The sequence below is a fragment of the Macaca nemestrina genome, chromosome 7 (genome assembly GCF_043159975.1).
Source record: "Macaca nemestrina isolate mMacNem1 chromosome 7, mMacNem.hap1, whole genome shotgun sequence".
Lineage (NCBI taxonomy): Eukaryota > Metazoa > Chordata > Mammalia > Primates > Cercopithecidae > Macaca > Macaca nemestrina.
In genome coordinates this window covers 49,477,891-49,493,081 of record NC_092131.1, presented here as the reverse complement: position 1 = coordinate 49,493,081, position 15,191 = coordinate 49,477,891, and the positions used below count along the sequence as shown (strand labels likewise).

The 15,191-nt window shown below is 43.2% G+C and overlaps 1 pseudogene; it reads left to right on the top strand.

The window, feature by feature from the left end:
- Positions 1 to 2,120: 2,120 nt before the first annotated feature.
- Positions 2,121 to 14,709, top strand: LOC139364282 (large ribosomal subunit protein uL6-like; annotated as a pseudogene).
- The last annotated feature ends 482 nt before the right edge of the window (positions 14,710 to 15,191 follow it).

The following is a 15,191-nucleotide window of genomic DNA, read 5'->3' as shown; positions in this document are numbered from 1 at the left end:
TAAATGAAAGGCAACCCTTTTCATGAAGGAGGGACTCCAACTTTCCTTGGGAATTATCTAAACAAAGTCACGTGTCTCCTTTTCTTTGTTCCATCTTCACATGAGAAAGCATAAATCATGTAACCCAACAAATAAACACAATTGACATGTTATTTCTCTTTCTATAGAGACATCACTTCTTTAATCTCCCATTTCTTGTAAGCAGGCCTGCTTTGGAGGACTGAAATCCTAAGTATACACAATGGTATTCTGTAAGTAAGAAAGAAACTCTAATGGAACTGTATGTTAGAGAAATTTAATGTAACATGACTACATGAATACCTCTTGCTGTTTTGCTTCTCTCATCCCATTTAGCTATAAAAACCAGAAAGCATTCCGCTGAAAGGAAAAGAACAGCTAGCTAAGAGGAAAAATCTAACCGTGAAGTGCTGGCAATGCTCAGTGCCAAGAACCTGAGACTCTCTTTTTTTAAGCATGATGTTTTATTGTGAAGGTTTTATAAGAAGTTAACTTTAACCTATTAAGAAAAGAGTGATTTGGAAATAAGGGAAAAGGAGCAATTTTGCCCCCTTCATTCCTCTGTAGTATAAACAAGGTATGAGGCTAATGCTTTCTTGGCATAACGTGAAACTCTGAACTAACAAAAGAGGTGTAATTAAAGCTCACCTGGCCTCAGAGGTCTTCTTTCCATAAAAGTTAAACCATAATGGCTGGCACTCAGTGGCCAGGATTGGCCCGGGTTATTGGCTGTGACTTTTAATTGGTACAGAGTAGTTCAAAATAAAAGTCATTGAAACAAGTGGTGGAGGCCTCAGAGAGGAGCAGCTGGGGGAGCCCTTTTATGTGTCTATTTCAGGGATGAGATAGGGGTCGGCTTGTGTGAATGTTGGGTTTGTGAGCCTCTTAAGGCAACTCAGGTATCTCTTGGAGTCTGTTTGAGAAAGGGCAAGAAAGTGAACTTTGTTCCAAAGAAAATGAATTTTGCTGTGATTTTTTTCTTGTTTTATCTGGTCCAAGTGAATTCCCAACATTCAGCCCACAGGGTGCAGGCAGTGCAGCAAGGCATTCTGGGACTCAGGTTGGGTATGGCAGCAGCACTGATAATGGCTAGGAGGGCCCAGGTGCTTACTGTGGAATAAATGAATCTTTCTGTCACAGGTAGATAAGATGAACTCTTTCCTAGTCAAAGTCCCAGGCAATAGATGGTAGGTATGCCTCCATTCCAAAGTGAGTTGCTAGAAAACTAACAGGGGCCTACAAAGGGCATGATGAAGACCAGAAGCCCGACACCCACCTCAAACACAGAAAAGGCTGCTGCTGGATAGCAGAGAGAATTTCTTGGAGGAGGGTTGGCTTGTGGTGGCCAGTTTGATGGAGCCCAGTGGAAGGAACAGCAAGAAGATCACTTGGAGAGCTTGTGCCCCAGGAGTTTGAGGACCCACTGGACTGTTGTCTCAGGAATCTAAAGATGGGATGCTGTGGCTATTCCCCTGAAGCAGTAGGGTAGAGAGAGTGACAGCATCTATGCAGCTTAGGAATTTGCCACACATCCCACCGAGGGGGAGGAGAAGATGCAAGAATAGGTGCGAGTTTTTTTCTTGGACCAGAAGTGGGCAATGGGGGAGGCAGCCCTGCTAGAGACATTTAAAATCTGCCCAATGGCTCGGCACAGTGGCTCACGCCTGTAATCTCAGCACTTTAGGAGGCCGAGGTGGGGGGATCGTTTGAGGCCAGGAGTTCGAGACCAGCTTAGGCAACATAGGGAGACCCCCCTCCCCCCACCCTCACTCCATCTCTACAAAATGATTTAAAAATTAACTGGGTTTGGCAGTGTGTGCCTGTGGTCCCCGCTACCATGGATGCTGAGGCAGGTGGATCACCTGAGCCTGGGAGGTTGAGGCTGCAGTAAGCTGTGATCACGCCACTGCCCTCCAGCTTGGGCAACAGATCAAGATCTGGTGTAAATAAATAAATAAAATCAGCCCAAGAGGACTGCCTAGAGGGGTGATGTGAACCCAACCAGGGATTGGACCATTAAATTCCCTGGGGCTGAAGGAAGAAATAAAACAGCCAGAGGGAAATGCATTACTCATGTTAAGAGAATCATGGTATGATTTTTTTTTTTTTTTTTGGCCACGTCTATAGCAAGAATGAAGGCCATTCTCAGTAATGAATGTTGACATCACTCTGAAAGGGATGAACAGTTATTGTGAAGACCTCCAGAGGAACCCTGCAGAGGGACTTCAATCACAATCTAAGTGTAGAACTCAGTCTTCTTGGAAAGAAAAAGAAGAGGCTCGGTTGACAAATGGTAGGAAAATAGGAACTGGCTGTCATTCACACTCTTTGTAGTCACGCACAGAACATGATCAAGGGTGTTACACTGGGTTTCCGTTACAAGGCGAGCTCTGTGTATGCTCAATTCCCCAACAAAGTTGTTATCAGAAGAATGGGTCTCTTATTGACATCTGAAATTTATTGGGTGAAAAATACATCCAATGGGTTTGGATGAGGCCAGGTGTTGCTTGTTCAATATCTCATGACCAGAAAGGTAAGTTAATCCTTGAAGGAAATAACATTGAGCTTGTTTCACATTCAGCTGCTTTTATTTGGCAAGCCACAACAGTTAAAAACAAGAATTTCAGAATATTTTTGGATTGTATCTATATTTCTGAAAACAAACAGTTCAGCCGGCTGACGAGTAAGACCCAAGAGTTGTCTACCAACAGAAACTAGATGCCAGATAATTCCTAAAAGCTATTCGTGATGTATTAATGATGCAATAAAAGACCTTTATCGGAAAAATAAAAGAGAATTATAGTCTGATGTTCCTACCACGATCTCTGAAGAACCCAAAGATGCACCCTATGAAAAGTGGTCACCTTTAACCAGTCACCTAGTTTAGGGAGGAGCAGCTTAAAGCACCTATCCAGCCAGAGGAAATCAACCCCGGGTGAAACCGGTGATAGTCAAGGAAGATCTTCCATGGCCTTTTTCTTTCACTTCTCTTACCTTACAACCTTTTGGGAGCCAGAGCCAGACTAGTGAGTTGGGGAGAGCAGAAGCAGGAGAAGAAGACAGAGAAATGGAGAAGGATTTTCTCCACTGCAGGTCTTCCTGCTGCAGAGCCCTGATCTCTAGGCGAGGAGAAAGTTCTCTTAAATGCAGCTCAGATTCTCACTATTAGGTAAAAGTGGACATTTCCGTTTTTGTGATTTGTTTTTTGTGTGATTGTAAGTGATCAAAGGACTTTTTGTTAACTAGGAATAAGTGGATTCCTGTGAGGTCTTCCTACAGTGCTTATGATTTTGCCTATCATCTAAGAATGAATTGAATAATTAGTAATGCCATTATGATATTACTTACTACCTAAGAGGAGTGGATAAGCTATCGGCTTTAGATTTCATCCAGGGGTCAAGGAACAATTAGCCTCAGACAGTGGGCTTGGATGGGCAGTGGGTTGGACAGGAATAAAGTTGTTTTCTGATTGTAGCTGTCCTTGAGTCAGTTCTGCTCAATCAATGTACCAGGGAGATTTGAGAAATTATTTTGTAAAAGACATTGGACGTCTCTCTTCCCACACCTGGCATACCTGTTTGCTGCTCCTGAAGTGAATTGGGGGAAATAAATGATCAAATAAATGATTTCTGGAGCCGCTGAGAATGTAATTAGAGAATGTAGCACACACAAAAGTGAAGGGAAATAATGCAGCCTATTTAAGATTCACAGACTATATGTTAAATGTTGCTTTGCCCAGGATGGAGTTATGTTTCTTAGCAATCATCCTACCAGAGGGTAGGAATCTAGAAGTACAAATTAATATTACTATTTTTATGCAGTAGAAGACACGTATGTAGAGCTCTTGATGGCAGGCATACTGCTACTTTAATAAAGTCTCATTTCAAACATTTCCCAGCACTTTATGAGATCACTTGTAGTTTTTTTTTGTTTTGTTTTGTTTTTTTAATGATGTGTTAAGTTCTAAAACATCCCGTTAGTAACCTGTTTCTGAAGTGGTTTTCCTTAGAACATGACAAGGTAATCAGCTCAGAACAGCGACACTCTGCTGGCGAGTGGAGCTATCTCAGGTCAGGTGGACCATCTGTTCTTGAGGAATGTAAACTAGTAAAATAAATCGTAAGTAAAGATAAAGTTGTTCATGCAGGAGGGAGAAGGAGACTAACCAACCTCTGCGAAGCTCTTGAAAAGCATCATTTCTCTGCAGTTTAGGGAGTCCCCTTAAGGAAATGGTGATTAGCACAAACGCTGCAGGGTGTCTGATAATTCACATTTTTATTCGTGTCTTTATTTAATTAATGCCTGCTCATCTACTCAGCTTCATGAGAGCAAGGACCCACTGTCTATTAGGTTTTAAATGATGTTCAAGTCTACAATCCTTTGATTTCTTTTCTTTCTTTTCCCTTCATTATCAAAAGTATTTCCCTGAAAAGAATATTGCCTGTTGTCTCTCTGTTTCTCCCTGTCATCAACAACTTCTCCCATTTGGTCACCCGGACTAATCACACTGCCAGCTTCTCAGGACATAGGGAGTGAGGCTTGCTTAGGCATATACACGCGTGCTGCAGGATGAATGAGGTCAGGAAATACAGGCCCTTTCGAGCCTTGGAGGTCATATGTCTTCTCAAGCCCAGGGAAAAGCCTAGCTTCTCTGAGCAAATCCGGAAGTGGTAACTGGACTTCAGGGAATAGCCCTTTAATTTTGGTTGATAAATGTTTACTGGTAAAGGCATACTTGAGATTAAAAACAAATGTAAACATTCTTACTGTCTTATTCTGTTTTCTGTTGCTTGTAAGAGAATACACGAAACTGGATAATTTATAAGAAACAGAGGCCGGGCACTGTGGCTCACGCCTGTAATCCCAGCACTTTGTGAGGCCGAGGTGGGTGGATCACCTGAGGTCAGGAGTTCGAAACCAGCCTGACCAACATGATGAAACCCCATCTCTACTAAAAATACAAAATTAGCCAGGCATGGTGGCTCATGCCTGTAATCCCAGCTACTCGGGAGGCTGAGGCAGGAGAATCACTTAAACCCGGGAGGCAGAGGTTGCATTGAGCCGAGATGGTGTCATTGCACTCCAGCCTGGGCAACAAGAGCAAAACCCCATCTCAAAAAGAGAAACAGAATTTCTACAGTTCTGGAGGTTGGAAAATCCAAAATAGAGGGGACACATCTGGTGAGAGCCTTCTGGTTGGTGGGGACTCTCCATAGAGGCCCAAGGTGGCACACGGTGTCACACTGCCAGGGGACTGAGTGTGCGAAAATGCTAGCTCAGGTTTCTCTTCCTCTGCTTATAAAGCCACCAGTTCCCCTCCTAAAATAACCCATTAATCTATAAATGGATTAATCCAATCACCTCTTGAGCACCCAGATCTCAATACTGTCACGTTTGAGAATTGATTTTCAACGTGAGTTTTGGAGGGAACGTTCAAATATAGCGCTTGCGTTGTACCAGGGCTGATTAGTACATCTGAAAAAATCAAATGCAGAAATGAGCACCAGCATTTGCTCTTTATACTGGAGGCTCTTCTCCTTCTTGTTAGCACCGACAACTCTGCCAGGCTTCCTTCCGTTCAAAAAAGAGTAAACAAGGCCAGGAGTGGTGGCTAATACCTGTAATTCCAGTACTTTGGGAGGCTGAGGTAGGAGGATCACTTGAGGCCAGGAGTTTGAGAACAGCCTGGGCAACATAGTGAGATCCTGCATCTACAAAATAAAAGTAAAATTAGCTGGGCATGGAGGTGCATGCCTATAGTCCCAGCTACTTAGGAGGCTGAGGTGGGAGAATTACATGAGCCCAGGAGGCAGAGGCTGCTGTGAGCTATGGTCGAACCACTGCACTCTAGCTTGGGTGACACAGCAAGACCCTGTCTCAAAAAACAAAAAAGAGTAAGCAGACTATTTTTTTCCTTTTAAGGAGGGAGCAGGCAATAAGGAGACATAACTCCTAAAGAAGCAGAGCACCTAGTTCAAGATCCTGTTTCTTTATCTGGTTATCTGTGGATTCCCATTTTACAGCTTCCTCTATCAGAATTTGTTTTCAGCAACTTTGTGCTCATCAACTCTCTCTCCAACAAGTGATTTCAAGCTATTCTTGAAAAGTGAATGACTTCTGATTTTATACATTGGTTCTTATGATTGGCAACTGAACTAGAAAGCCAGGACAGCTTTCCTCCTTGGAGCGTAAAACTAGGGCCTTTCTTCCTTCAGAGAGACACTTGATTAAGAGACCTTTTTAACAAAAAAGTTCTATAACACACACTTTAAAAATTTCAAGTAACTTGTGTTGTACAGACACAGACATACACACACACATACATTAGTTTTACTAATGGAAAGGCAGCTTTAAGGCAAAGGCAATGAAATCTTTCCATTCCTTCCGGACTGTGGTCCAAGGTGAATATATTAGTAGAGCTTCAGATTTACCTAATGGTTTTCAGAAGCCAATCCCATAGCTTTGATTAATGCAGCCTCATAATGCCAATGATGTGTACCCCAGTAAATCATCAGAACACTTCCCCGTGGTAATATATCAGACATTCATTACAGGCTACTGTGGCTCAGGTGATATATTACTTGGGGGAAAAACATACCCAACTACCCAAAGGCCATATTGTGTGCCCTTGGGTAGGATTAAACCTGGCTGCTTTTCCATGGAATCTGTTTGCAACTTTGAGCATGGTCAGAGAACTTTTGTTTTTTTTCCCCACAACGCCAGTGACATACTTCTCAATTTGCATGATTATTTTGTTCCAAAGGACCAAAACTCTCCGTAAGTGCAAATGCATGTGAAAAATGTTGAACACAGGTTAAAATCATGGATTTTGGAGTGACACCTGGGTTTGAATGCCAGCTCTCTCGCTTGATGGGCTATGTGGTCTTAAGCAAGTCAGTCATTCAGACCTTTGGTGAAGTGGGAAGTATTCGTGTATGTGATATCTACCATCGTCTGTAAAGGATGACCTGGGATTGAACATATAAAGTAGACTACTTAGTCCTTGGTCCCTAATGAGCCAATAAATGGTAGCTAGTTACAAATGTTGCAACAGGGAACTCCTGACCAACATTTCTACAACCAACTTGGAGTCTTCCCAAAATAATTACTTTGAGCTGCTTTGAGTGACTGGGTTTATATAGGAGTCATGGTTGATGATCCAGATAATGTCCTCCTAATTGGAAATCATAAAGCAGAGCTGCAGGGCAGTGCTAAGTAGCTGGCCCAGCAGGCCCAGCAGGCCCTGTCTTACTTGAGCCAGCTCCTTGCCTGTCAGTAATGACCAGCTTAGTGATGCGATTTGAGCATAGAATACCCTGTGGAGCCATGTGGACGGGATCGCAGAGAGAGAGGAAAAACTGAGCATTCTGGTTCTTGCCCCATGATTTTGGCCGTCAGTGCTGGAGGTGAAAGAAAAACATGAAACTGGAGAGACAGCCCTTTCCACCAAGCTTAGCTGAAATAATCTGGTTTCAAGCATCCCAGATAATCTCCGCCAAACTTTGGTCCTAACTGAACCTCTACTGGTCTGATCTCTCAATCAGCAAAACCCATGGTTACCTTTTAAAAATTGTCCCACTCAGATTGTTTCAGAAATCCACCTGTGCCTCATGTGAACATCTTGTGGGGGGGGAATTATATTTCTTACACACATAATATAACAATAGCACAAATAAGGAATTTTTCTATAATTTCACCAGCCTGACACACACAGTTTCATTGTCCTATAATCTTCCCCAAGATTTATGCTGCGCATGGTTTTATATAATTACATTATTACATAGTTATAATATTTAGATTGATTTTATTAGATAAGCAATGTATGAATATATATGTCCTGTAAAAATTCAAAACAATAGAAGTCTATAGAGCTAAAAGTGAGTCTTCATTACCTCATCCAAATCAGTTTTAGTTTTGTTATCATTTTGTTTTTTTCCAAAGTGAAATCACCTGCAAGTGTTGTCTGTGACTTCCTTTTATTCACTTAATATGTCTTAGAACTTTCCATGTCAGTACCTAGATCAAATGTGATAGTCTGCCTTTTTTCACTTAGTATTTTTTTAAGTATTTCTTCATGTTGCCAAATGTTCTTACAATGTTTTTGAATGACGGGCGTGAGTGGGATTGAGGCCTAGGTGGCTTATTTATGGGATATCAAATAAGCTATCTCCAAAAGGCATGATCCCAAATGAGCAGTGCTTATTTGGTAGTGAGTTTATTGGAGAATCATAGAATGGTTCACCGAAAAGGGATTCAGCCTATTCCCGTTTTACAGATGAGGCAATCGAAGCTCCTAAATGGAGCACAGGAAGCAGAACATCTTATAGATCTGAGGATGAGGACCGCATGTAAGAAGGAGCTTGGGTCCCCGATGACTTCCTTGAGTAGTGTGCCAGCCCTGGGCTGCCCAAACCTGGACTTCTTATTACATGACAAACAAAACCAGCTTTTGGTTTGCTCACCGCAGTAGGGTTTCTATTACACGTAGCCACATACACTCCCAACTGACACAGCTATGTTCATTCATTCATTTATTCACTCACCAGTTATTTAGTTTTAGTCATGTGCCTGCAATGTACAGACTATGTTCATAACACTAATAGCTAGCATTTATGGAATACTTATTACATACAATGCTTATGCTGAGAACTTTACATGTCTTTTCATTTTGTATTCACCACAACCCTCCAAAGTAGATATTATTTTCCTAATTTTACAAATGAAGAAACTGAAACTCAGATGAAATAATACACTCAACAGCACCCATGTAATAAGCTCCAAAGCCTCTCTGACACTTAACTGCAAGAAATTTCACTTTATAGGCCGGGCACGGGGGCTCACGCCTGTCATCCCAGCACTTTGGGAGGCCAAGGCGGGCGGATCATGAGGTCAGGAGATCGAGACCACGGTGAAACCCCGTCTCTACTAAAAATACAAAAAAAAAAGACTAGCCGGGCGTGGTGGCAGTCACCTGTAGTCCCAGCTACTCGGGAGGCTGAGGCGGGAGAATGGCATGAACCCAGGAGGCGGAGCTTGCAGTGAGCCGAGGTCGCACCACTGCACTCCAGCCTGGGCGACAGAGCGAGGCTCTGTCTCCCCCCACCAAAAAAAAAAAAAAAGAAATTTCACTTTATTCTTTAGGGCATAGGAACCCATATGATTTTTTCTTTGTTTTTTTGTTTTTTGTTTTTGAGAAAGATCAAATTCCATCTTTATAATCACACTGTGAAGTAGATGTAATTATTCCCATTTTCTTTTTCTTTCTTTCTTTATTTTCTTTTTTAGACAGGATCTCGCTCTGTTTGTTAGGCAGCCTCGACCCCTGCCCTGGGCTCACGCAGTCCTCCCACCTCACCCTCCCGAGTGGCCGGGACCACAGGCGTGTGCCAGCATACCTAGATAATGTTTTAAAACATGTTTGTAGAGACAGGGGTCTCCCTGTGTTGCACCTGCTGTTCTGGAACTCCTGGCCTCAGGCAATCCTCCCACCTCGGCCTCTCAAAGTGCTGGGATTACAGGCGTGAGCCCCGGCGCCTGGCCACTGGGCCAGTTTTAAATGTCTCTGGCAGGGCTGTCTCCCACATTGCCCACTTCTGGTCCAAGAGAAAACGCTCATTTATCCTTGCACCTTCCCCACCCCCTTGGTGGGATGTGTGGCAATTCCCATCTTTAAATGAGATTAAGACAGATCAACTGACTTTAATACAATTAATTCAATTTGACAAGCATGTATTGGGCACTGTGTTCCGGATACTTTGTTAGGTGCTGGGGCTACAAAGCCAAGTGAGGCAAGGCCTGGCTGTGGTGAACACTGCAGGGAAGGCAAGGCTTTGCTGGAATTACAGAGGTGGCAGAAATTGTGTTTTCTCCGGCTGGCATCAATGACTGACTTTCTGTCAGCAGAATATTCCAGATGGGCTGGTTTCTATAAAATCCCTAGGGAGAATCCCAGGGTTTAGGTTCTGGGGGAAGGGAAGAGAGGAAATTGGCAAAAGATACTGCTTGAAAAGGCCGTTTTTCAGTCTTTCCAAATCAGGTACAAAATAATGAACTGACAGAACACTTTCTATGTGTTAATTGTTCAGTTTTCCCTAGCGCAGGGAGGAGAAGAGAGAACGGCAACCTTTGCCACATGATTGGAGGCAGATTTGTTTACCAGATCAAAGCCTGCGGGTAATGGAAACCTCGGGATAGAGAGGGTGGTGCCATGCAGCCGGGCCTACAGCGCCCACTTAGCTGAATGTCTTACTCTGTATATTCTGGAGCTTGAACTGCACCACTTTGAAATGCCAGCTCTCTTTAGATTAGTCACAGGGGGATACCTGGGTTGCTGAAATTGCTCAGGGATTCCAAGATGTTTGTAGAGTGAAGCTACTGGGTCTGGATCAAGTTCGTTTCAGATACTGTAGACATATCCTGTGACTTAAGGGAAAAGTGACAATGTCTTCGTTCCTCTAACCTGTGGGTAGCTAATTTTGAAATGATTAACATTTCCTGGTGTTAAGCTTTCTGAAAGACTCTCTATGTATCTAATGATTTCCAAGGAAATATAGAATCTACACTATGATGATTTTACTGAAAGCCAAAGGAAATACATTAACTGTAAATGTAGAGCAAGAGGGCAGGAAAGAAGCACCACAAATCAACACCCTCACCACCTCCAATGAGGGAGGCTGGATGAGAAGGGCGTCAGGAAGACCTTTACTTTAAGTGTATTGTTCGAATTGTTCTTCATAATGAATCTGTACTAATGTGTTACTTCTACAACGTCAACATTTGTTGAATGTTTCTAGAAAGAAAAAATCCTTTCCATAATATGTATTAAAAGTGGTTCTTGAGTTCAATTATTTCCAATTATGGGAATCTCATTACTCTTTTTAAAAGGACAATTTAACATAATGTCATGTCTTGAAAATAAAAGTTTCAAATGACAGGATAGTTTGGGATTGGAATTCCCTTCTCCAGAGGTTGTTTGCACTGGGAATGGACCCATAATACTTCACAAACAGTGGTGGAATGATTTGTGTCTGCTAAGTGCCCAGAGACCAAGCAGCCCTTGGTGTGTGCCTGGCACTGTTATTAATATATCTGTCATCTTCGCCTGCTCTACAAATGTTAACTGGTTCACTCTCAAGTGGTATGAAGAAGTTCTTTGCTGCAGTGCTGCAGTTGGAACCTGAGGAATATATAGAGCTTAAGGGGGCTCTTTTCTTTTCTCTTTTCTTTTCTTTTTTTTTTGAGACAGAGTCTCGCTCTGTTGCCCAGGCTGGAGTGCAGTGGCGTGATCTCAGCTCACTGCAACCTCTGCCTCCTGGATTCAAGCAATTCTCCTGCCTCAGCCTCCCAAAGTGCTGGGATTACAGGCATGAGCCACCATGCCTGGCCAAGGGGGTTTTTTCACTGTGATTTTTGTGGGGGTTGATTTAGCAGTTGGTGAAATAGTGAGGGCCTGGAAGACAAGAAATTCTGTTTCATCACCAGCATGATGTCCTTTATGCTTTGTGTTCAAGGACTCTACTTCTAGGCCATGTGTGGGGTGTGGACACCTTCAGTGAGGCTGGGAGTCCCCATGTGGGGGGGGTTGAGAGTAGGCAGTCCCGGCTCCTGAGTCCACGGGGGGTAAAGGCTGTCACATAACCCTTTCCCCTTCTACGTGAGAATTTTACCTTCAATTAACTTCTTTCTCTGTTTCCCCCAGAAACCCGACAAAGGTAGTATGTCAACTGTGTTATTAGGTATAGTGATGTCAAAAATGACTCCTTACTGGAAAATTGCACCTGGACTGGGAGAACTAAATGCCTGAGAGGAAGCCATAGCTTTAGGCTTGCCTGAGAACAGTGACTCTTGATACAGGGTATGTCCCTTGAGGTGATGCTAAGAGCTATTGTGGAGTTGTTCAAAGACATATTGGCTCCTGTGGGGCATGAGGCTCCGGGGCTAGGGAGGATTCTACATGTGCTTGATGTGGTCTCATTTTCTTGTACTAGAACCCTGGGAAGCCAAAGAGGTCATCTCCTACTGTATGGATTGCTGCATAGATTACTTCCGAGGAAAACAAGCGCTGATGCTTCACTGCTAGTAAATAGAATATCCTGGTTTATATCCTGATACCAGGTGTGGTTGACTGTAGTCTTGTACATCTGAATATGTATTGAGTCTAAGAAACCCCTCGATGGGTTTTGCGAATCCACTCTGCAGCCATTTCCTAAGAAATGTCCCTTCCAGAGGCTTGTTGGGAGCCAGACATGGACCCATTTTCCTTCTTGTAGAACTCACAAATCCCTCCCCTTCCAGATCTAGAGGGAATCTCTTCCTCTGAATGTCTTCTTGAAGCCTTTTTGATAATCCCATTTTCCCTCCTGCTCTTAACACGATCTCTGTGGTGAGTAGAGTCCTTCAATAAGACTAGAGGAACCATCACCTTCAAGTAACTCGGCCTTCTGCCCTGCAAAAACTGCTGAGACAGGAAATACTAAAGTTACCTGTTGGGAAAGGTGGGCAGTGGGGAATAGAAAATAAAACTCAAGTTAATACATAAGAAACCATGCCGTCACACTTGTTCATATTAATAATAAAAATCCCTTACCTTTATCCAGGGCTTGTGCAAAGCGTTTTCACAACCAGCGTCTCATTTCAGCCTGACAGTACCTTGTAAGAGAAGCAGGCAGTGATGTGGTAAGCACTCAAAAGGGAGAAAGAATCCCTGGTTTGTACCAGTTTCATACCACCAATGATTTAACAACTCTGAATTTCTAGATATTTAACAACCGGCTCAGGGGAGCTGGTGTGGGCGGATTCCAGCACACCCTTGGAGGCAGGACAGGTATAATCATCCTGATTTGAAGGCAAGCAAAGTGAAGCTCAGAAATTTTGTCCCAGGTCACAGAGTTAGTGAGAGGCAAATCTAGGAACTTGAACTTGTACCTGCTATTGCATGCTTTTTCTTGCTGAAGTAAGTCTATCCTTCATGTTATGTGGAATAGTAAAAAACTAAATCCGCAAACCACCAAGAAGAAATGCCTAACACTCCCTGCTAATGTCTGTATTATCATCAGTCTTCCTTTTCTCCTCTTTCCCTTTTAAGAAAAGATTCTGTCAATGGGCAGAATCCTGTCCCCTCTTCACCCATCTGGGTCCTTACTCCACAAATCAACTTCTCCCTCTTGCATCCTAGAATCACCCCTCTCTAACCTGTGACTAGCGCTTCCTGCCTAACCTATGACTCCCCTTGCAATTTCTCTAAACGGACCACATGTCTCTGACTTGCTGACCGTCTACTTCTGGCCACCATGCTTCTTGACAAAGTCAAACTGCATGCTGCTTCTATTTCAGCACTTTCCACGCTTGCCTCAGGCCACTGTCATTTGATTCACACTCCCCTAAGGCCCCAGATCTGCCCTCTCAAAAGCCAACTGTGTCCTCCTCAAGACCAAATCCAGGCCTTATCTCAGTCTTCCTCTAGCTTATTCTTTCTTTCACACTTGACACCACTGATGACATCCTTCTTGAAATGCATTTCTCTCTCTGTTTGCCTGCTCGGTGGTGGGTGCTGGATCCCTGGGTTCTCATCATGTCTTTCTGAGTGATCCTCCTCTTAGGAAAGAGGCTCTCATGAGCATCCAGACAGAGCCTGGCTAATGTGTGATTACTCAGTCATTGACTCTGTCACCCTCTCTCTTCCATTTCCCTCTGCTGCTTACATCAAACACGACGCTTGGCAAAGCTGACCTGACCACCCTTAAAACAGTTATTATGTTCATTTTAATTTTATTTTATCTGCCCCCTGACTCTGTGAAGAAGCTGCCACCTTGCAGCACTCACCAGATAGCACACGAAAGGGACACATCAGGAGAGAGCCTCTGTTGGTAGAAGTCCACAGCAGGTAGAGATGACTGACCTCACACCTTGGCTCACATCTCTTGAGTCTCCTGGCCCCTGACTTTACTATTCTCATATATTTCTGTTTACTCCTTTGGATTTTATAGCTTGGCATGCTGCAAAGAGCATAGACTTTGTGGTGAGAAGGAGCTGGACTTGAATTTTGGTTTTGTTACTTCCCAGCATTGTGGCTTTGGGCATGCCATGTAAACCTTCTGAGTGTGTTGTCACCTGAAAAACATATTACATCCTGTTTGCAAGTAGACTATGGGTTGTGAGTGAGATATTGTATGAAAAAGGTCCAGCCTGGGTAGCACTTGACAAATGGCAGCTGTTGTCACTATTTTTGGTCTTCTGCCCTTCTTTCCAGTTTGTCTTTGGTAACTCCCCACAATGACTAGTTCTCAGTCCTGGCCATTGACGTTTCAAATACTGACATTTGGGTAACCCTGCTCCCGGCTGGATCTAGGATGCTCCCAACTGGAGCACCTGTCCTGCAAATGGCATTCTTGTTCAGACCTTAGCCTTTTGCTCTTTGGTCTTTATTCTAGTCTCAAAATGAACACATACTGAAAAGCATTTTTCACACTGGTTCAACCTCATAGCTTTGCCAGTTCCCCAGATCCTCCTGTGACTAGTTTAGGACCTAGCGAGGCAACCTTGATTTAGAGTTTTTAAGTAACTTAATGTCAATCTGGAATGCTTTCCTTATAAGTGATATTTTTATGTGTGCATGTGTATATTCATTCAAGTTGGTTCACTTTTTTCTTGACTGTTTATTGGCCTTTTGAGATCTGCGAGAAACTGTTACTTCTTGTTTTGGAAAGAATTGTCTCTCTCTTCTGAGTTCCAAACAAGTAAGTTTCTGGAAGTCTTTTTTTTTTTTTTTTTTTTTTTTTTTTTTTAATTATACTTTAAGTTCTAGGGTACATGTGCATAACATGCAGGTTTGTTACATATGTATACTTGTGCCATGTTGGTGTGCTGCACCCATCAACTCGTCAGCACCCATCAACTCGTCATTTACATCAGGTGTAACTCCCAATGCAATCCCTCCCCCCTCCCCCCTTCCCATAATAGGCCCCGGTGTGTGATGTTCCCCTTCCCGAGTCCAAGTGATCTCATTGTTCAGTTCCCACCTATGAGTGAGAACATGCAGTGTTTGGTTTTCTGTTCTTGTGATAGTTTGCTCAGAATGATGGTTTCCAGCTGCATCCATGTCCCTACAAAGGACACAAACTCATCCTTTTTTATGGCTGCATAGTATTCCATGGTGTATAAGTGCCACATTTTCT